At 40.7% G+C, this 23687-nt stretch overlaps 1 protein-coding gene across 5 annotated transcripts in view; it reads right to left on the reverse strand.

Moving 5' to 3' along the window:
• The window catches only part of TBL1X (transducin beta like 1 X-linked), a 199588-nt gene that overhangs the window by 139713 nt on the left and 36188 nt on the right, over positions 1–23687 (reverse strand). For 3 of the 5 annotated variants that reach the window (XM_042810793.1, XM_042810790.1, XM_042810791.1), the window contains exon 2: positions 1262–1339. The gene's annotated coding sequence lies outside the window, so the exon portion shown is untranslated. The remainder of the gene's footprint in view (positions 1–1261; positions 1340–23687) is intronic. The other 2 variants (XM_042810794.1, XM_042810792.1) reach the window with 1 other exon arrangement.

Consider the following 23687-nt stretch of genomic DNA (forward strand, 5'->3'; position numbering starts at 1 on the left):
TAATTAATACAACAGAATACCTTTTTGACCTTTGGAATATTTATTCTTACCAAAATAACACTGGGATTACCAGGAAAGAAAGCAAGCTGGCTAAGCGCTATAACTGAAAAATACTCTTCTTTTCTTGCCTTTTAAGAAACTTGTGTAAGTTGGGTTTGGGATTGTTGGATACTTGCCAGCATCTAGGAAGGCCTGCCACATGCCCCATCAAAACTGCCAGAGAAAAACACCCCTAGCCAAATTTTAATGGAAGCTAATTCAAGTGAGACAATAGCTTTTGTCTCAAACAACATGAAATGCACCCTCAACAAGACAACCATACTAGGCCACCATTATAAGGTCTTCTTCTCAGCCTCCATTCTCTGATAACATCACAGAATCACAGAATCACAGAATCACCCGGGTTGGAAGGGACCTCAAGGATCATGTAGTTCCAACCCCCCTGCCTAGCAGGGCCACCAAACATACACATTTAGATCAGGTTGCCCAGGACCCCGTCCAATCTGGCCTTAAACACATCCAAGGACGGGGCATCCACAACCTCCCTGGGCAGCCCGTTCCAGGGCCTAACCACTCTCCTTGTATAGAACTTCCCCCTAACATCCAACCTAAATCTTCCCTCCTTCAACTTCGATCCATTTCCCCTAGTCCTGCTGTTGTCAGCCCTTTTGAAGAGTTTACTCCCCTCGTGGGTGTAGGTTCCCTTCAGGTATTGATAGGCTGCAATGAGGTCACCCCGCAGCCTTCTCTTCTCCAGGCTGAACAAGCCCAACTCCCTCAGCCTGTCCTCATAGGGGAGGTGCTCCAGCCCCCTGATCATCTTAGTCGCCCTCCTCTGGACCCTTTCCAAAATCTCAATGTCTTAACATCACACTTAACAAAGCCTCTTTTTCAGAATTCAATCCCACTGAACCTCAGTGCCTCACTGCGATTCCATCTGATGAATCTGGTCACTCAAACTCAGCATTTAGTCTCGGGATAAAGAACTGAAGAGGCATAACACCTGAATACCAGTTTGTATACAATCTACATTTAGTTTAATGGCGCCTTTAAGGATAGCAATAAAAAGCACTGAAGGCTGAATTATGCCACATTCCGCTTAGCTAACCCTACTACTTTCAGTATTTTTCTCAATCCAAAAGCCAAAGCACTGTCTCTCTAAACTACAAAAACTGATTTTTTGCGGTTTAGGTGAGAAGATGCTTAAGAACAGTCGTAAGTTTTCACATTTTGTAAAGCTAGTTTTCAGTTAAGCACTTACTTACTCAGGTGCAAGCACAGTCAAACTCCCCAGTTTCTCCGTAGATTTTCCCTTCAGGCCAGTTTTATCCTTCGGTACCTGAGAAAAATGGAAAAACAAAATTAATTTTTGTAACTTCTTTTACATTCACCTCTTGATTATGTAAAGTCTTATGACCGAAAATTGTCAGCAATTTATACATTTTCTATCAGGACTTTTTCCCCCTCAATTTGCTTAACCAGGAGGAAACTCAAGGCCTTTGTTTTCTATACAGAAGAGAGTTTTTTATTTCACCAGTTCTATTTTCTTCTTCCCCTCAGACTTAGGACAGCCTTAAATCAAACAGTTCTGTCAGAAACCTCACGTAAATCCAACCTCACAGACGGTGAGATTGCATGATTTAAGTATATTTCATCACTTGTTTTTAGGAGTACAAACGGAAAGAAGCACAGCAAAGGCTTTGTTAGACACAGATTGAAGCTATCTTGAAACTGTTAACATGTGAAAGAGGAAAAACCTCCATACTCAATTACCACTTGAAAAATTGAAAGGTTTGTGTACAGGTGCACTGTCACTTAAGGAGGAGCTCAAAACAAAATGTTATTCTACTTTCCCTAGGCACTGCATGAATTAAAGAAACATTTCAAAACATGCTATTCAATCATATGGAGTCAATTTTTGCAGACACATGGAGCTCCAATTAAATAAGTGTAGCTTAGTGACATAAAAGTCCACCTGCACATATTCAAATTTTCCAGAATTAGACCACCTAATTTAGACCAGTCCACCTAACAATAACAGAGCAGAAAAGCAATGCTTTTGATATGACATAACTGAAGCTATGCTTTTTAAACAGTAATCACTACCTTGCTTTTGACCATGGTCAGAACACAGCCAAATTAGAAAGAAAACAAAGATGGAATTAGTTTCCCTAAAACGTAATTAAAATTACATCAACTCACAATAAAATCATTTTTAGCTTTCTCTATCACGCAAGTAAATATATCCTAAAAATTTAAGCAAGATGCTCTTTCTTCAAAGAAGAACTTACTAGAAGTCAATGGATATTTCAAAACCAATTATAGCTACAGAATCATAGAATCACCAAGGTTGGAAGAGACCTCCAAGATCATCCAGTCCAACCATCCACCTATCTCCAATACTGCCCACTAAGCCACATACCTCCATACAACATCTGAACATTTCTTGAATGCCTCCAGGGTTGGTGACTCCACCACCGCCCTGGGCAGCCCATTCCAGCACCTGGCCACTCTCTCCCAGAGAGCTTCTCTTTGGTACTGCTATAACAACAGATTGCTTTGCAGTTCTCCACGAGATGCACCATATGTTTCATCTCCACAGACAGCGAACAAAACTTTTGAATTAAAACTATTGCAAGTTTTGATCTCAATCAAAGATTCCTAAAACTCATTTATCAGAGCACCTAACATTACACAATACTTTTAATTCTCTGGGAAGGTTGTATTCGCCTCTTTAATTAGGTGACGCACCTTTCATTTCTTCGAGGCAGTGAATGGGACAATGTACTACCTGAAGTCTGCAATATCTACCTGCTTTGCTAAACAACTGTCATATATGTGTGCTCCTACAGAAGGGGCAATATAGTTCTAAGATCACATAACTTAAAACCATAGCATAGCATCCAAGGACAGTCAATTAACAGGCTTCAGACAGCCTTAATTCTTCACTTTCCAGCTCTGCAGTGAATGCTTTTTTGTAACTCTAACAATGTCCTTCAAGTCCACTGCTTTCTGAACTTGGTTTAATTTCCAGCTCTTATAAAGAAAGAATCAACCAAAAAGGAGAAGTTCCTACTTATTCAGTACAGACACTCCAAGTGTCGTACAGAACTTGCCCACCTCTCCTTCTCATCCAAAGCTGTACCAGTGTCACTGCCTGGAGCATTTGCAACCACCCCATCACATTCCTTGCCATCAGGCTCAGCCTTCTTGTATTTCTGATCTCAGTCCTGTTATCCCATCCCTTTAGAGTAGCTGTTTTGTTCTCATCCACTTCACGCTATTCCCCTCTAACCAGAATCCCATTTCCTGTTAGTTTCTAGCTCTCAAGCACTACCTTTCCTTTTAATCTCAGCATCATCTCTCAGCTTCTGTCCCCTACACTTACAGATCTGATGGCTTTTTCACACCGCTTTTTTACTTTCCAATGGTCTTCCCACTGCTTTACTCTCCATCTCAGCCTCCCGCACTTGCCTCTTACTCTATCAATTTCTAGATTTATTCTCAACAACTAACTCCCTGTCTTACCTGTATTTCCTTTCCTGGCTCCCTACACAGTCTTTTTGATTAGCGTGCCATAGACATGGCTGCGGTGCTGTGTGCTGAACTCACTTCCAATGATGTGTGTTAAAAGAGAGCTGTACAAGAGCTTATGTGCAGGAACACTTCATTTGAGGATCCCAGAAGGACTTGGGCAGAAGATAAGCAATGCGGTAGCGCTATCTGTGCAGCAGCAGAATGTTAGGCACTTAAATCCCTTGCTACAGAAACACGTATACAAAATCAGCTTACATGTCAAAACAGCTATATGAAGGTTTTGTGGACTGCAGGCTCCAGTCTTGAGTATAGATTAACATCAGCTATAACCTAAGATTAAATATATATATATATATATATATATATATATATATATATATATTTAACCCTATCTTCTGTTTTTACAGAGAGCCCAAAGTTAGGCGGTCCAAATATTAATCTAAACTCGCTCTACATTGCAGTTAATCCAGATATAGTAGTATTGTGTAATTGTCTCGAAGACAAAAAAACACAAGCCACAAACCCTTTGATTTCATTGAACATAGTAAATACTGGCAGAGGATTATGTCCTCAGGACCATTTACCAAGAATAACTGCAATTATTCCACTGCAAGAAAGTAGCTGATAGAATATATCCATCTATTTTTTTGTCAGAAAGCGCACACACGCGCGCACACACACACACACACACACAAAATCAAAGACCTCTTCCTATCCTGCCCCCAAAAGCTCTCCCTTAATTGGGGAAGGGGCTTAAAGGAATTGTCTGAACTTAAGATGATTTCTTACCATAGGGAGAGGCTATTTCCTCCAAAATGTAAGACAATAAAGAAAATTAAAAGGCATTCATTTTGATGCATGAGTCTTACTTTTAGCATAGTTTAAGAAATTGGGTTGGCAATATCCGGGTTTGTATCAAAGATTTAGGACTAAATGAACACAAATGTAAGCTGCAGTTTCATTAAGAACATTTTTGCCACCTTTGAATACACAAAAGTAGTTCTCCGAATTACTTCATGACATCACCAGTATTTGTAACAAGACTCTTTTACAAAGAGGCAACACAGACCTTAATTCAGATTCGTATAGGTCACCTGTGCTTCTTGGTATGATTCTTTCCAACATGGTTTACATAAATATCCTAAATATGTCAGATCTCTTACTAATCTGCCCTCCTGTTTTTAGCTTTTCTCTTAAATATTTCCTATCTTATACAACTCCTCTTCCATTCTTCTCCCTGTTTCTTTGCTCCTCTTCCTCTTAATTTCCTCACTGAAATACAACCCAAATTTCAGTGACAAAAGACCACAGTTGCCTTTACACAAAGAATAATCAGTACTTCACAGGGCACAACCTACACACACTGCAAGTGCTACAGCAGCTTTTCCTCAGCTTTTACACAGTTCAGACCAGTGCATCAGAGAGGCGACTGGAAAACACTAAATCAGTATGAATGAAAACTTTAATCTTTCACATTACCTCTGTGAGTAGCTTCCTAAGATTTACGATTCTCTTTGCTGTATGTAACCTGCAAGTCAATTGTCTGGATTACAGAAGTTCTGGAAAAAGACAAATCTGGAAGGGTGGCACTGGATTTAAAAGCAGCTCTGTTTCTAATTGCTACCCAGAGCTTATTCTTATCTCTACACTTCTTCTTATTACCCCTATTACTATTCTTCCTCCCCTACTCATTCTAACACACAGGGCAACATCTTCATGAACACTGCACATGCAGTTTTGCTTCACATTGCTCTGCATTGTCTTGGATTTTTTCCCTCCTGAGGATTCATTTAAAAAATGCAAAACAAAAACAAAAAAAAAAAAACAAAACCACCACATCTTTCCTTCATTGTTTCCCATAATTCCCCATGCTTTCCTTTCTCTGGACACTACAACAATTGGTCACGTTCCTCTTCTGCCTTTCTCTGCCACATCACCAGGTCCAGGCTCCTCCTCATCCAAGTGCAGTCCCATTCCTTGCTGGACTACCACCCCAGTCTCTACCCTTGTGCTCTGCTGCACTCCCAAACAAATGATGAGGTCTGCCCCAAAATCCTCCAACATGCCTTCAAACATTGAGCAGGTCAAGCAAGTGATTCAGTGTAGAAGTGTTCATTCAAACACAAACACAAGAGGAAGGGCAGCCTCACTCTCTTCTGGGGGAAATTTTCAAATACAGCCCTGGGATTAATTTAAGGAACTCTCACAGCCTCTAATAAAACATGAGCCACTGAGTCTTATTCTTCATTTAAAAATCTCAGCCTAAACTGAGCTATGCAAATTTGGTGGAAAGCCATGTATCCCTGCTACACTGCTGCTATAGTACCAAGCAATCAGTCAGTAACAGCAAACTCAGTAAGTACAGCTAAATGATTTGATTCTAGAAGGTGTCTGCTAAAGAGGAATTCCCCTCCATCTTCATTCTTTCAAGAGTGAAATGGAAGTTATCTGAAATAGAATTGGTAGGCTGAAATTACACTTCGTATTTAAAAAACAAATTATGAGTAATGTTTACGCACGCAGCAAAAAAGACAAAGCTCCAACAAACATTCTGGGTATCTGATAGATAAAAATTAAGTATAAAAGCAATATCAACAATGAAGGCAATATTTATAAACAAATCACTTGTTTTTTGTTCAGCCACTCTGTGTTAAGTACACTTCAGCGCTGAAAGCGATATCCAATTATCCTCACCTGACCTCACATGAAACAGGGAAATAAAAACGCTCAGAACACGTGGATCTCGCTGATCCACACTGATAAGCAGCGCAAAGGTACATGTCAAGAGAACATAAGATGGTATTCAGTCACTTCTTCTCAAGAAGGTCTCAAATAGTGACAGCAACAGATTTAATGTCCCAGCTCAGCCACCAGTTATAACCGATCCTGCAAATCCACCACAGACAAGGAAGCAGTACTATTGTTGCAGTGAGCTACAACCTTGCAAGCAGGCTTCATAACCTAAATAATCCAAAGTCTGTAACTCATACAGAAGTTATTATTATTGCTCATGACCCTAATTTTTAATCAAAATTAGCAGTCTAAGTCTCTCTTATTCACCAGTAAGTTCCCATCTATATATATTAGGGTAACAAGTAGATAAATATCTGTTACTACTGACAGTAGATGGATGCTTAATTTTAAATAAATAAATAATAGGTTAAATGACCAAAAAAAAGTCATAAAACAAGTTCAGATTTTGTCTCTGCACACTTTATGGAAACGCTCTCCTCCATTTATTTTATCATCTCCCGGCTCATGTTTCCAAGCCCTGAACATCCACAGTGGTACAAGCATTTCCATTTCAATTCCTGTTGGGTGGGATTTGAAAAAGACACTGGGTTTACACACAGCCTGCCATGCCAGGGAGGCCAGGAAAGACCTGTAGAAAGGCAGGTTCTCCCCACTCATTCCCAGGAGGAAGTCGAGTCCTCCTCACAACAGCAGGGAGGGCCGGGGCCCTGCCACAGCTGCATGAGGCCAACAATGGATGGATTCCTGGCCCAGAAATGCATCTCTGTCATCATGACAGAAGTGTAAACTGCACCAGTATAAATCTTCCATGAGATATTTTCTTTTTGGGTAATAAATAGATTTTCAGCTTAACCACCGCCATCCAAAAATCAGCGCAGCTAACCTAGAAAAGGCTTTCTTATTCGAATAAGAGGATTTCAGTGTTACTGCTGTAGCAATTATAGCCTGGCTTCTGCTGGTTACCTTGCTCACACAAGCAAGCACTAGAACTTTTCAACACATTTAAGCACAAGTGATCTGGGTTTATATGTTGTACAGCCTAAAGCTAATAGATTTAACATTTCTTTGATCCTCAGGTTCCACAGCTCACTGAGATGTGGGAGAGGAAGTGCTGGAGGCCTGCAGTTTCAGCAACCATTAATTATAGGAACTCGTCATAAAGGGCACTGCTAGAAGCTTCAGACCATCTGAAAGTAGTGGAGATAACCCCACGGTTTAAACATAAACAGCACAGTTGCTGTCACAGTGGTCAACAAAAGGCAAGTTCTTGGTGCACTTTCATTCAGACCGATGATCTGTAGGTTCTGAACAGAAAAGAAAGAACTTTGTCACTGCATAGTGCCCTTCAACCAAAACGTATCGCCTAGGGTGTTTTTCTTAAAGTAAATTATATATCACATTAACTGCCTACTATAAATATTATGGCTAAAATTTTCAAGGGACTGGCTATTAGGTTTCATCAGCAAAGCAAAAGCATACTCTTCTGGATTCAATTCATCTATTGAATCAGAATTCAGCCTAAAATAGAGCCTCAGTCTTTTTAGGCGAGAAAAAACAAAAAGTCATGTTCAGCAACCCCTGTAACAGAATTGTAACAGTAATGAGCTATTCAAAATTATTTCCCTAATTCTCAGATAATTTGTACAAAGCCACAAGGTAAGCAATTGGTAAATGCAGGTATAATTTCTTGCTTGCCTAACCTACTTTCCTAGGAGTTCTCCACTGACTAATGTATTTTATAAATAATCAAGTTTGTATTATAGCGATTGCCTGCAAGAATCAATATTTTATTGTGGTAATAGCCACGTACAGCATGGAGTCCTTTCCACAGTCAGCTGAACATTTGGTGGCACGATATGGCCTGAGCCTAAAAAAAAAAAAACAAACACCAAAACCATAACAATAAGGCTTTTATTTCATAAGCCGGTCCTTCAGTGAAACACTGAAGAGAAACTTTCTCTTTAAATCCTGTCCAGAATAAAATCTAGAAAGCTGCACTCCAGCCTTTACCAGCTGCTTTCTCTGTGACCTTAACTTACTAATTTAGGAACAACACTTCTTCCTCTTGCACACTTAGCAGGAAGCAGCTATGCCATGAATGTGTTACAAACACTACGCGACTCTCCGGCTGTACGGCTTTGTGAAAAACATGACAACCTAGTGGAAGTGCTGCTGTTTACTGTTCTCTACTTCCTGCCCACATTCTGATGACTTAATTCAATACCAAACTTAGACTGTCTGAAAGAAATTTCGTATCTCATTTCCCTGCTTTACTTCCCCTTTCAGTCTGAGGTCTCTGATGGTATGCTGATTTCCCTGGAAGTTTGCTTTCTCAGAGATGCTGCAAATGCAACAGCAGAGGGATAACCAAATGGCAAGACATCACTTAGTGGAAACATTCCTTGAAGAGAATAAGAGAAGCCGATATGTATATCCTTTAGACATCGTTACAGAAAAACTAATTCAGACAAAACAGCAAAATTTTAGTAGTGGAAAGGCTGCAACATCTTGTATGAATCACCAGTGTGACACTTCAACGTATGCCTCAACACAGCTCAGAGACACAGGACGGTCACTTCAGAATGGATGTGAAACTGTAGGCAACTACGCAATGAATGCTCAGACCCAAAGTTTCCATAGTACATCTGTTCCTTGCGCCCTAAACACCACAAAACCCTTTTCAATAACGTACAAAAACATAACAGCCATAGGAAAGGCTATAACTACGGAATACCGCAGAGGGAGAAACAGAGATTGAGGGCATTGGCCATATCCTATGTCTTTATAATAGCAGGGATTTTTTTTTTTTAAATTGCAAAGTAACAACTACTCCTAAATTATCACAGGAAGTGGACCAGATATCGCACAACAAAAGAGGATAAAAATATCTGTCATTCTGTGCCTGTTTCTCTATGGGGAGCCATTCATCCCTGATCACAGATCTTGTAATCAGTTCAATGGCGAATGTGAGAAAATGAGGGCAGAAGCGAGTACAAGTGAGTTGTTATTAAAGGGTTTGGGAGAAGAGCAGGAAAAATACACTTATTCACATGCAACCACTGGAAACCATGAAGTAGGCTGTTAGTGCCAAATAAGTTCAAAGAAAACAAACAGTTTCAGTTTTCCTTCAGACCCCTTGGAGACCTCAATACTTCAAATACTTTAAATCCAGACTTAACTTCCTATAGTCATTACAGATCTCCTGAGCAAGTTACTAAATTCACTCTTAGAATTCAGGTTCTTTGCCCCACTATCCTGTTCAGGAGAACTGGTTAAGAATGTTCTCAATTTCTTGCCTAAATTTGCCTATTTATAATATCAATATCAGACACAATGGTTACACGCTACATGAAAGTTTTTTCGCCCTATTTATCCATAATTTTATTTACAAAGAGTATCTTTATTCTCTCTCTCTCTCTCTCAGCCTTCACATTTGAGCGAGCTGAACAACAGCAGCATTCTAATTTTCACTTGGAAAGCTAAGTACTCCATTACCCTGAGCAGCCTAGTCTGTCTTTGCATCTGTTCTAATTTAAGGCCATCTTTCCTGACTGCAAGTGAACAGCATCGGACACAGTATTCCAAATGAGGTCCCAGGAAGCTTTTGTAAAATGCTATTAGCATTCCTCCCTCTCTCTACAAAATACCACATCTAATGTATTGTACGAGCACGTAAGCCCTTCACACAGCTGCATCAAACTGGTGGCTTAGAGCCATCGTAGTGGCATTATCACAGCACTTTACCCAACTCAGATGGTTGCAACCATTAAATAATCTACACAACATCCTACAACGTTAACAGATGTTCTTCTCATTTTAAACATTTGCATATTGAGATAAAGACCAGAATGACCTGAGACTAGGCACTGGGGGCCTGCAGAGCTGAATTAGCAACCGAGACCTTCTGATCCATAATCCTAAATACACACCTCCAACCACTAGCAGCAAACAGATGAACTACACAGAGCACAGTAACAACGCTTCTCCTGTTATTTCATGCCAAATGCCCGTGTCTGCACTCAAAAGTCATTTCTAAATGGACAGTTATAAATGGCCACTTCTCTGCTCTACCACATAATTGCATTAGGGTTGTGAGGAGCTGCGCAGAACATAGCCAGAAAGGTCAGACCTCACGGACTCATCATCACTTTTCACTCTCATCTTCATGTCCTCAGCTGGCACTGCAAATGTTTTTTGTGCTAGTCCCGTTTAAAAAAAAAAAAAAAAAAAAAAAAAAAAAAACACACAACAACAAACCTCTACATTTCAGGTGTCCCCATCCTACAAATACACACACTCAGTTGTTGGAGCAAAAGCTGCTCGATTACAACCACTTCTACCAAAGATCATGCTTATACTGATGTATTCTCCCGAAAAATGTATTCTGAATATTTGAATGCTCTTCTTACTCTGAAATGTAGATCGTATTAGACCTGTAAATTACAGGTTAAAATAAAACTACAGAAAAATATATATATCTAAAACACAGCAGTGCAAATTCAAAGGAGCTGACTGGTAACGAAGCAAAGAGCTTGATAGTTCCCGCACAAGTTAACATATTGTAGATGCTCACATCACAGTGTTAATTTCTTAATGACCATCAAATACTCCCAAAGCCAACGTATTCCTACTAACAAAAACCTATCTTTGTGAGAATTTTGCCAGGAATGAGACCATTACTAGAACTCAGCAGAACATAATTTGGTTTCCCTTAAAGCCTGGAATCTCTTAATTGCCTCAGAAATGCCATGCATGCTTTGTAGTCACATTCCAGAAAGTACTTTTTCTCCCAAGGCACCACCATCCCCTCAGGTAACACATGGGAGTCTTTTTTTTTTTTTCTTAAAGCAGGCAATTCTGGTCAAACAACACACAGCCACCACTTCTAAGAAAATAACAATCCCAGTTATAGCTGAACTTGGTTTCTCTTTCTTTCCCCCCCGCTATAATCACACAAGCACCTTAAACATCCCATGTTAAGAGTGTATTACAAATCCTCCACATATGAACATACCACTGGCAACTAAGAATGCTCACAAACATATACAGCAGATGGGATGACTCCTACTGGTAGCCGGTGGTGTAAAAATCGATATTAACAACAATGCTGCAGAAAAATGAAGGAGTATAGCTGTGCAAAACCTTGAGCATTGCCTTAGATCAGCTGCAGTTTAATACACTCACTACATTGCTTCTACAGATGAAATATAAATACCTTCCAGAAATTTATCTTTTCATCCATCACCAAAGGAAGGAGAAACAACTGAATTAAGAACCAAGCACCGAACTGCTGGTCATAAGCAAGGAGGGGTTATGTATTCCTCACAGCAGTTACCCGACAGCCCAATAGTGGGGAAAAAATAACTCTGAGGTGGCCTAATGCCTGTCTTTTACTTTACAACCAAAGTGATGAAAAAGCCATCACACAGCCAGTTATGGCAACTCTGTCGAAGCATCAACTCTCACTAAGCTGCAACAACACCCGGCATTTTATTAATCTGCAGTAGCGCAATTTGCCCCAGGCTGTAAAGATAGTTTTCAGTCAGCCTTCTGTGTCACATGCACTCCTGAACGTATCAATTTGGCCCTTCTTTTCTGGATGATGGAAAAGGTTTTGCTTCATTGAATTTGTAGAAGGGTATCACGCACAATTCTGATTAGGCTTTTGGTATACGATACATGGAATATAAAAGTATACACGCTTTTGATTGAGTGCACGCTTAACTTACGCAAACAAAAACAAGCGACTTGAAAACAAGGACAATTATTCCCTGATGTTTGCAGTTGGGACCTAAGTAGGCAATGTTTACATATTAGAGTCCATAAGTATTGTAAAAGAAGCACATTTTATATTTCTAAAACAGAACCTGCATGTTGAAAATCAGCACAGCTTCAAGATTATTTGAAAAATTACTTTTACTGCATGTAACTCTCGGAAAAGTCCTGCCAGCAGAAGCCAAGCACATTCCTGGTTGGAAAGTATGTAAGCCAAGACAGATTTGCAAATAAAAACATGTAGTTTGCGTGTGTACAAATACATGCATGCACGATGTAAATGGTAAAAGAAACACTGCAGTTTGCAAGCAAAAGTGAGCAGGCAGTGTTTCAAGCTGATACAGTGGTTCCAGTGTTATTAAAGTCAAGAACTGAAGTGATTTAGAGTAAATTACCCCTACTGGTCAGGGATGATGCACAAAGAAGCTTGCACTGCTGCCTCGTGGTTCTTGATCTTCCAATCAATTTCTCAAGAATATCAAATTGCCTTTATCTGATCACTGTTTACTTTTGAAGTCAGCATGAAAGAAACAGGCTTTTAAGATCACAACAGACTTGAATAGAAGCCATTATCATCAAAACTTCAATTTCTAGTCACTAAGTCCCACTCACTCTCTGTGAATGACCTCACTACCTTACCTTTTAATTTTCAGAACCATGTATGTATCAAAATTACCAGAGTAACAAAAAAACTGAAGCACATGCCCAACACAAAGCCTAACTCCTCCCTCCTCCTAACTCCCTTCAAATTCAAGGAGTCTATACATGCTAAATTTATGTTAATCTGCAGAACACTCATTTCCAGCAGACAGTCAAGAGTGTCTTCCAATTCATGCATTTTGTGAAGCACGTATGCAGTTGCGTGATGTTTGTATGATGTAGGTATTACCCAGCATGAGGATTTAGCACATGCAAGTTTCAGGTGAGATAATAACCTGCAAACCAGAACTAAAACACAGTATAATTAACAGCCACAAAAGGAAACAAGAAACTACAGAAAGGACCACTCAAGAAGTTTTATGTGTGGAGTTTCACCAGGTTTGCCTGTGTGGGAGCTTTAACAATAAGTTGGGTTTGCATTTCTGAACTCTGATCAATTTATAGTAAACTTAAATTTGTTCAGAATATCAAAAGCAAAACAGAATTACTCCCTTCAGTTTACTGTCTTGATTTGGCATCAAAGCAACAGCACGGGTAATCAGCGATTTCCCAAAACTACTCACACCACACATCCACACTGAAGTTCTAGATGCAGTCTAACCTGTCGGTCACTTTGTGCTCAGACACCTTTCTAAGGACTTCCACAACACCCCAATGACAATGCCATAATCAATTAAATTAATATCACAGATGATACAAGTCACACTAAGTCACTGCACCAGGTAGATGCAGTCTCTTAGGGACACAATACAGCAGAGAATGGAGAAATGTATTGAAAGTATAGAGAAATTTCCACAGAATTAAGCACCAGGTGTTTAACACATCACCTTGGATGCTGAGACAGTTGCAGCTTTGCTGAAAGATCAGTAGAAATGTTTGCATTACTTAGAAATTTAATAACTCCTCCTATGAATTTGGTGGATCTAAATACCTGCTGATGTAGTTCCAGCCAAATGGTGCCACAGTTTGTCAGTGCAAGACAGTCCAAATATTAAACTAGGGAAACCCAGTGAAAAGCAGAAAGTATCAATGTGGAAGAAGGAACGTTTAAAAAATACAATTTTATATTATTCTTCCAGGACCTACTGATGAAGAAACAAAATAAAGACGAACAATTTCACAGGAATTTTAATCTCTGTATATTTTACTTAACACACTGCTGCAGTGCACATCAGACTAAACAGCCTAGTCAAGACCTCTGAAAATGAGCCCAGACATATGAAGAGACATATTCTGCATATTAAGAACGACTTCTGAAAAGCTTTGTTTCAGATTAAGTCACATGGGAGTGCTTTCTCCTTCACTAATTCTTTATATATGAAGATAAGAGAGGTTTTAAAGCATGACTGTAGGACTCCTTCACAGTTCTGAGAGCTGATTCCATTTCTGCACTTCTTACTCCATGCAAATGAGTGACTATTTACCTCAGCAATCTCCGTGTCTGTAAAAGTGCTCATCTGAGCAAGTTTCATGCTTGCTTTGGTGTCTGCAGGATTAAGTTTCTGTGATTACATGAAAAATGGGTCAAACATCTACCAAAAAAAACTCAGGCCTGAAATGGAAATATTACTGAGTTAAAGAAGCAGAAAAAGGATGCCAGATACTGCTTATTTACCTTGGTATCTCTATGCCTAAATGACCAAACATGCTAAAAGCTGTGTACATCACAATCATCCTAAATGTTCACAGATAAAAACAGTGACACTAAAGCATCTTTTGCAGGTACTAAGTTCCCAGAAAATATCAGTGAATATAAAGTGCTCACATGCTGAAGAGCCAAAAAAAACCCCAAACACCCTAATTTCCATGAAGTATCACCTGCACTACAGACTAGCATCTGGATGCTGCTTTAAGTCACTCACATCCAAGTCAAAGTTAGAATGCTAACACAGTAGCAAGAGATAGTAAAAAACCTACATCAATGTATTGCTTTCAATTAAGTCCTGTTGAGATTGGGAAAAGCAACCATGAAAATAAGAAGAGAAAGGCTGCTCTCCAAATTACTTCTTCGCAGGATATCCACACTCATTTCCACATGTGGAGAACACTGACATTTTTCAAGAGAAACTTATTAAAGTAAAAGCAATTACCAATGAAATGATGGGTCTGCCGTTAAAATTATTTCCTTTAAAACATTTGAATATTGTTTTCTTACAGTTCTCAGTTTTTTTGTTTTCATCTCCTACGCTTCTTCCTCTCAAGGAAGCAGAGATAAAAAGGAAGAAAGCAAAATGTTTTAAAATAGACAAGATAGAAATTTTAAGCAAGGGTTTCAGATTTCTATCCTATTTAGTCCCAAGGAAATTTGATTTTTTTTTTTTTCCCCCCTAACTTCATTAATTCTACCTTTTGCAGGGAGTATTTTTGCATGTTGCCAAAACAGCCCCTACCAAAATTCCTGCAGGCTAACAGCCCGGTTGACCCTACCCAGTTTTAAGGAAAGACGAGTGGCTTTTCTTGTGTAACACACAAGCACAGACAAGAACCATGGCTGTTGAAAGAGCAAACAGAAGAATGAAACCCTGTGATCAAAGTGATGGCATTATCACGTGATATTACAGTTGGAACCACAGCTTGAAAATAACAAGGGGATCTTCTTCACCTCCAACTGTACACATACTGTGGTTAAGATATTAGTGGGCAAGTGGAAATGGAGAATTCCCCGTGATCTCTGCCACTCTGCACATTTTTATCAGTATTACACTGCAGTCTACATCAGCTAAGTCATTCTCTTGAGCTGCTGCAGAACCGATTCCAGATTTCATCATTTTCCACAACGGCCCAGATTTATAGAGGATGCTCTGACAAACAGCCATCATTTCTCTAGCGACCCACTGGCAGCAGAGAGCTGAACCCAGCGGGACGCTGTTTGCCAGTCATTTCTCAGTGACTCTTCACAACAGAAGTACAACTGGAAAGAAAACGCAGCATCAGTCAGTAGTCATGAATTAAGAATCAACACTTTCGCAATAAAGGCTGCCTCCCAGAAAAATGAGCCATGTTTCAAACACTGCATACTAAATGTGCACTGCTTTATGTATTTCAGAGCCACTGTTTATCAGACAAAGCAGGTGTTTATATGGGACCAGTTTAATCCCAAATGGAAATGTGATTTACTTGTAAATATTGCTAACACTAGGGTCTACAGCATAATGAATATAGACTTTAAAAAAACAATAGTGATTCTGATCAAAAGAGCTCTCTAGGCACAAAAGCTTTTCTTTTCAGATAAACCTAGCTAAGAGCATAATGCTGTCTCACAAGAGCATAAATACTGCATGTACTTTCCTGCATTTAGACATTCCATGCACTACAAGTGGATAAATGTCAAGTCTGTGAAAGAGTAGTTTTCCTGACCTTAAAATAAAACGAAATAAAAATTTCAAAAGCCATACTGGAGGGGAGAAGTTTCCCTCTTACAGAGGAAATCGCTAAGGTTAGAAAAGACCTCTATGAATTTAGACCAAACACCAGAACCACCAGCCCATTCCCACCATACCCACTAACAGTGTCCCTCAGTGCCACATCTGCTCATTTCTTGAGCACCTCCAGGGATGGTGACCCCACCACCTCCCTGTGCAGCACCTCACAATTCTTTCTGAGAGGAAATTTTTTCAAATATCCAATCTGAATCCAACCCTGGTGCAACTTGAGGCCCTCACCTCGTTCACTACCAAACACTTCTCATCCTCTCATTTAATCCTTTGTTTACTTCCTAGTGTAAGACTCAGTAAGATAGTATAGTACAGTCCCATTTTAATGGGAGATTCTTAATTGTTTTGGCAATGAATTATAAGCCAAGAGGAATCTTGGAAATTAAAACACATGAGCTTTTCCACTGATTCCTAATTAGCAGCTCTTGATGGATCATTATCAGCATACTACAGAATGGTGAGAGTCCTCAGTGCACGCACAGTGAATTCTGAAGTTGGGATACTGAAGGTGCTGGTTCTCCAGGAGAGAACTAAAATATAGGACCTGACCCCAACATCTAATAATAGGTAATGGACAGATTTTCATGGCAAGGTGACAGCAGAAACTTCTCTGAGCTGTGAGAAAGCTCGACACGGCCTGAATCATGCACAGAGCTGGCAGAGCAGCAGCATCCTACCCATCCTGGCTATTCTCTGACAGCAGACAGGAGCGTGTGAAAGCCAGGGCAGAGATCTCCTCCTCCAAGAATCTTCCCTACATTGCACTAAGAAGTGTATCTTAGCAGGAGAAAGTAGACTGAACCTCAGGCTGCTATGAGGCACAGTTCCTAAAGAAGTGGTCCAACAAGTGACTGCAACCCTGCCACCCCATGCAGTACATCTAAGCAGACACCAATGGCAGGCAAGAATCTTATACATATCACACTTACATTAGGGGAAAACAAGATTTAAAAACAAATCAACTTAAAAAAAAAAAAAAGCTTATTATGGGCTACCATTAACTTGAAGATCTGTAGTCAAAACATGAAAATTGACATTAAAATTGAAGGTAGTGAGCCTTTAAAAACAAAGTAAGGCTCCATTTCTTTTTAGGAAGCTCAACACATGAAAAAACAACATGCCTCCCATTTTTAAACTCCAGTTCCACTACATCACATTTGAAAGTTCCGAGTTGTAAAAAATGCTACTGAAAACAGATTTGGCAGCAACTGCTGGAAGCTTACATGTATATGGAGGGCAGCTCATCCCAAATCCCTCAGTGGAACCAAAATCAGACCTCATTTAATTGCTTCTCTGTGCTTCTCCCTTCATAAACATTGGGGCCATGCTGTTGAGGCCAGGCAGGCAGACTGCTCTCATACCCCAGTGACTGACTTCCCGAGGCCTGCCATGAGCAGTACCAAGTGGGTCGCAGACTCCCTGGCTGAGAGGCCTCTCTGCTGCCCCAGGTAGGGACAAGCATTGCCAGAACCCTTATAGCGAGCAGCAGAAGGCAGGTGATTGTCCATAGGTGTTGATACTGAGGGACAGCCATGTTCCCAAAAGCGCCAGCACAATCACCAGTTTTCCTGCTGTTGAGACCAAGGAGAAAGAAACAGAGCACATTTAGCTCTCTCATCCACCGATATCCCCAGGTCCTTTTCCTCTACACAGTCTTCCAGCCATTCCATCCCAAGCCTGTAGCGTTGCCTGGGGTTGTTGTGGCCAAAGTGCAGGACCCGGCACGTGGTTGTGTTGAACCTCATCCTATTGGCTTCAGCCCAGCTATCCAGCCTGCCCTCTGTATGGCCTCGCTACCCCCAGGTAGATCGACACTTCCAGCCAACTTGGTGTCATCTGCAAACTTAGTGAGGGTGCACTCAGTGCCCTCATCCAGGTCATCAATAAAGATACTGAATAGGAGAGGCCCCAGTACTGACCCCTGGGGAACACCACTCGTCACCAGCTGGATTTAATTCCATTCACCACCACTTTCTGGGCCCAGCCCTCCAGCCAAGAGTGTACGTGCCCAAGCCATGGCTGCCAGCTTTTCCAGGAGAATACTGTGAGCCAGTGTCAGAGGCTTTGCTGAAGTCTAGGTAGACTACATCAATAGCCTTTCCCTCATCCACCAGGTGTGTCACTCGATCACAGAAGGAGATCAAGTTAGTCAAGCAGGACCTGCCCCTCACAAACCCATGCTGGCTATGCCTGATCGCCCGGTTGTCCCCTGCAGGCCATGTGATCTCTCTCAAGATGATCTGCTCCTAGCACTGAGATCATGCTGACAGATCCTTCTTTTAGATCTCCCTGGTTCTTTTCAGTCACCAAATTCAAGTCCTGTTGCCAGGATCAGGTACATCATACACTGACTTTCCTGAACTGATTATTCATTTGCACTGTTATCAATCATAAGAAATCAAAATCTGAAACTCAATGGAATTTTTAAACTAAAAAAAAACAAAAAAACAAAAAAAAACCTACACTTATTTTCAAAATTTTCAACCACAGGTAACTGAGAATTCACTGTGTCCAAAGGTGTTTGATATCATGAGCTCTCTGCTCTCTTTATTTCAATCTTATTGTCAGCAGCACCAAGAGCTCCTCTGGAGAAAAACAGAGAGAATGTGAGGACATATCTCAGAGCTGAAACTGGTAAGAGAGCTCTTTATTAATAGAGGTTGTTCACATGAAGGAAGCTGTAAGGTACTCAGAAGTCAGGGAAGGGGAAAACACACATAAATACTGTGTACACCTCTCAGTTAGAAACATCAATTACAATGATTTCATGAATGGAAATGGATCTACATCAGAAACTCTTAGAAGTTATTGACAAAGCTTAATCCAATTATCAGTAATTACCAAAACAGACATATACACTACAAATTTTCAGTGCATCAGACATAAGAGTGGGTTTTATAGCCCACTGAATAATAAAAAACAACTATCAGCCATGTAATTGATACACACGGATTTGAACTCATCTTCAGAACGCTTTCCCCCACTTTTTCAAAATTGCTTGTTTTGAGATGTGATAAATATTTAAATATCATTAGTAAAAAGTCATTTAACTGACAGTTATTCTGAACATTCTGAACATGAAATCTTTGAGACAAAATAATTCTGTTCCTGCATAGCAAGTGCTTAGATAATAGCAAACGCATAAGCAATGGCAGAACACTTCACCCCCAGCAGTCTGGAATAATCTAATTCCGCTTCCTAAAAACTCATAAGAAAAAAAAAAAAAAAAAAAAAAAAAAAAAGATATTTAACAAGCCATGTAGGATTTACTACCTTTGAGATGTTACTCTACTTCACAAGATATAATCAGGTTTCCGAGAACGATGCTAAAATGTAATAAAGGATCCTGATCTGATTCCTTAGCAACTCCTTGCATTTAATCACAAAAAAAAAAACAAAACCCTAACAAGATAAATCCATTCTACCAAAAATGAAAAGATTGACTAGGCAGATAGGAAATAAATCAGTTAAGTACAGACATCAGAAACTAAAGCATGAGATGGCACACAAATACTACAGTTGACAGAGATAATCTGACAGATAAATTCAGAAGAAGGAGAACTGATACTGCAGCTGTGGTCTGAGCAGAAACTCATACCAGTGCATAACAGGGGGACTGAAAGAGACTTGGCCCTGCTTAGAAAATCCCCCAGCTTCATGGATTTGTCTCACCACTTCGTCATCATTTTTGAATAGCGTATTTCAGAAAATACCACGCTGCTATAACCCAGGATTTTGTGAAGTGATACTTACTTGCATTGCCTGACAGTGCATTCTGAAAAATAGCAATACTGCCATGTTCCTGTGAAGCGTCACACATATACAGTTCAAAGAAGGCCTCTGCAATAAGTAAATACAGCACTGCCTGTGAACACAAACTCAACCTTCTCACACAGGACGACAAGATGACAACGTAGCTTTCCAATAGCTCAACATCACATTCCTATCGAATAAGGGCAGTCTTTGCTCTATCAGAAGTGCAAAGCAAATCAGGAGTATGACACAAACTAATGATTAATAGCATTACCATTGAGCCTATTGCACCTTGCTCTTCTAGGAGAGCAGCAAGGCCGGACAGCCTTAGGTGAAGCTGCTACCACCAGGTCTGCTGAAGGTACCTGGTGCACTGCCTGAGGACTCCTGACACGAATCCTCCTTCAGCCACCCCTTTTCCCACAGCAGCTGCACTGACTGCAGCACATTCAGCAGCCACTTTTTGCTCCCTTTCAAACACCAAGTGTAATAAGCTTCTATGACAAGGAGAACAAGTCAGCAACAGATAACACAAATTCAGGTTTTCTCAGTACACTTAACCATTACAAGAGTAGCATAGAGGGCTACCATATTTACTAACCCACCATGTCATTCAGTAACACCCTATAATGCAGAAGGAAGAGATTAAGCACCTGAAACACAGTTCCTCTCAACGATAAGTACGTGAGATGATCAGGAGAAATTTAGGGAAGGGAAACTGAGAAAGACCCATCAAGAATTAGTCGACAAAAGGGGAAAACCATCAACAAATTAAAGCAAAGAAGGAAAAGCTAGAATCCTCTGGCAATAAGCCTGGCGTGACTACAACTAAAGATTATACATTTTGCATTTTCTACGCTGTCGTACACTTTACCACAGTTTTGTCATAACCAACAAGGAACTGCACTCAGCCATACTGTGTACCAGTACTACATAGCCTGGGAGATAAGCCAGACTGAGAGACATCTCTGCGGGGCAGCATCTTCAGCTGTCCCTTGGATGGACCCATTCAGGAATCTCATTGCATACAGCTATCTACAACAAGATTAAGCGAAAAAAAACTGATGTAGAATATAAGCAACTGTTGTTTACCAAATATTTAAGAGGCCAAAGACGTTACTGCATATAAGAAAATCCAAAATGTGTTACTTGAAACTGACTCCTCCTCACCTACTTCAACTTTTTGATTGTAACAGCATTCTGATTATTGCAATGCTTAAGTCAGTTGTGGAAAGAAAAAAAACCAAACCAACACATGCTAAGTTTTTTTCACAGTGAAATTCCTCCCTTTATCAGAGATAATTGTGATTGCTGTTCGACATACTGTTTTTAGTACAACAAGCTGCAAATCACTTCCAGCATAGCTGTGGCAAGTGGGGATTACATGAAACCGCTCTCTCAGCTGAAGGCCTGGCTTTTCTGTAAGTTGTGACATCACTTTCTTCAAATAACATAACTAGCCCAATATGAATGTTGACAGTTTATATTAAAAGAGAGAACCATGCTGTAAACACAGTGTTAAAGAAACACGAGCCAGCAGGAACTTGGCAAAGGTTTGCAATTGCTGCAATGTTTTTGGTATGAAAATCGCTGTAAGCGTGAGGAAGACTTTTGTGAAGAAGATGAAGCCTGACTGATATCTCAGCACTTAGAAAAACATATTTGATGACAAAATGGATGCAGCTGGGTTAAAACATTTGAGCAATTACTTTTCAGAAATGAAGAGACAGTTTATTAATGAGTTAAGTCTCAGGGGTTAATATATATTTGTTTACATGTTTACGCGCATGCCTGTGTCTAAGCTTAAGTCTATCCATACAGAGGACACCACTGGCTAACTGGTCAGAAGAGCTCACAGCAAAAATAAAATACCTTCTGTTCTCTCAAACACATGCTTTGAAGAACAAGAAAAAGAAGTAAGAGCTGCTCAAAAACACCATGCATAAGCATAGCCTGTGCTCTCCTACTTTTCCTAACACGCTAAAAAAGGCAGATGGAACAAGCCAAGTCCAAAGAGAATATTTAAACAGAATGGTTGGAGAAAAAAAAAAAAAAAAAAAAGCTTCCCTATTAGATAAAACTCAGGCTGACACCCTATAGCCCATACCATAGACTTTACTTACAAGAACACAGAGATAAGTATCTGCAGCGTTGTTTTTTGTGACAGGCCCAGGATGAGCAGCCCTGTTCCACACCTCAGGAGCAGAGGGGGATGCAGCTGGGCCTCACCTCTTGTTCCTAGGCTCTCTGCAGCTGTGGGTGCACAGCAGCTGACGGGACCACCTGGGGGCTGTGGGCAGAGCCCCACACTTTGCAGTTCCCAGGAAAAGTCCACAGCACAGGATAGACATAAACACCAAGGTTAGGAAACAGGGAGCTGCCTAACCTCAAATAACTCCCTGGGGTGAGAACACTGGGAACAGAATAGACGGTCCATCTCCAGCTGGCAGCCCAAGCACCAATTATCATAAAAATGTGAAAGCTGAAACTGAAAATATGCTCTATAACCTAAACTCTTCAGTGTACCTCAAGGCTATTCCAGCTAAGTGACCACCTCAAACACAAAGGAGACAAAGAAAAGGTGCAGCTGTGGGGTTTAAGAACTGGAAAGCAGATTTTTGCTCTGCACCTGAATTAGGTGGGGGTTATCACTGCTGAGGTGCTCCTGGTTGTTTCCCCAGTTTCTGGGCCCTTGCACACAGATACAAGACCTAGCAATCCTGCAGCCACACAACGAAGCAGTGGAGAGGTAGGAAAGGCAAGGCAAGGCACATCAGACAGATAAACAAAGCTATTCCTTCCCATACATACTGCACCTTCTGTTGTAACTCTTCTAACCAGAGTCTCCACAATCACGTGTTAAAGTCACCAAGATGACAGCTGCAGGCTTTGCAATGTGGAATTGCAAACGGTGCACGCACCAGCTCTCCTCTCTGCCACAGCCCAGCTGAATTGCTAAGGGCTGCAGACCTGACTGAGAATCAGCATATGCACACAAGATGTAGGGATTCTCCTTCTGACCCGAAAGGATGGTGAAACCCTCACAGCCCCAGACAAAGGTAAGAGGGACTCACACAATTTGCCAACCTTTTAGGGTAATCAGTCATGTTTTTCTGTGTATGCACCTCCTAGCCTACAAGCTGCTAGCACTGCACAGAAAAGGGCAGGGCTGCAGAAGGATGACACAATGTTTGTGTCATGTTTGTTCCATCCATCTCCCCAGTCGCAGGTTAGCTGAGTTAGATTGCCTTCCCTCTGTCAAGGCATAGGACGAGATCCAAAATGGCACGTATGGATTCAGACAGACTACAGCTACCACCCTAATCCTTAGGGAAGCAATGAGGGTTACCCAAACTGGAATTACTTAATCTCAGACAGGTCTCCAGCCTACAAACGCTGTCTGCATTGACAGAGTACACCTGAGCACACACAGACAGGGCTGCAGAAGCCAGTACACCGTCAGCCAAGGAACAAAGATCCAATCTTCTACAGCTCAGCACTTTGCGTTTTCAGTTCTGGGTGGCTTCTTCTGCCAGAGATGAGCTTTTCAAGGATCTCCCACTGGGGATTAACCTTCTACCCAACAGCAAAAACAGCCTTGCCATTTACATGAGATAGGTCACACAATCCATGAAGGATGAGCAACTAAATTTTCAGGTGATGCTACACCTAGAAGTGAGGGGACCTGCCCGTACTATCTGGACAAAAGGAAATGCTCTAATTAACTTCCTAATTGGTATAAAATGGCACCAGTGACTAAATTATACTCTGAAC

This window comes from Centrocercus urophasianus, unplaced genomic scaffold (genome assembly GCF_019232065.1).
Source record: "Centrocercus urophasianus isolate 14NV4802_14NV808 unplaced genomic scaffold, USGS_Curo_1.0 seq_12, whole genome shotgun sequence".
NCBI classification, from domain to species: domain Eukaryota; kingdom Metazoa; phylum Chordata; class Aves; order Galliformes; family Phasianidae; genus Centrocercus; species Centrocercus urophasianus.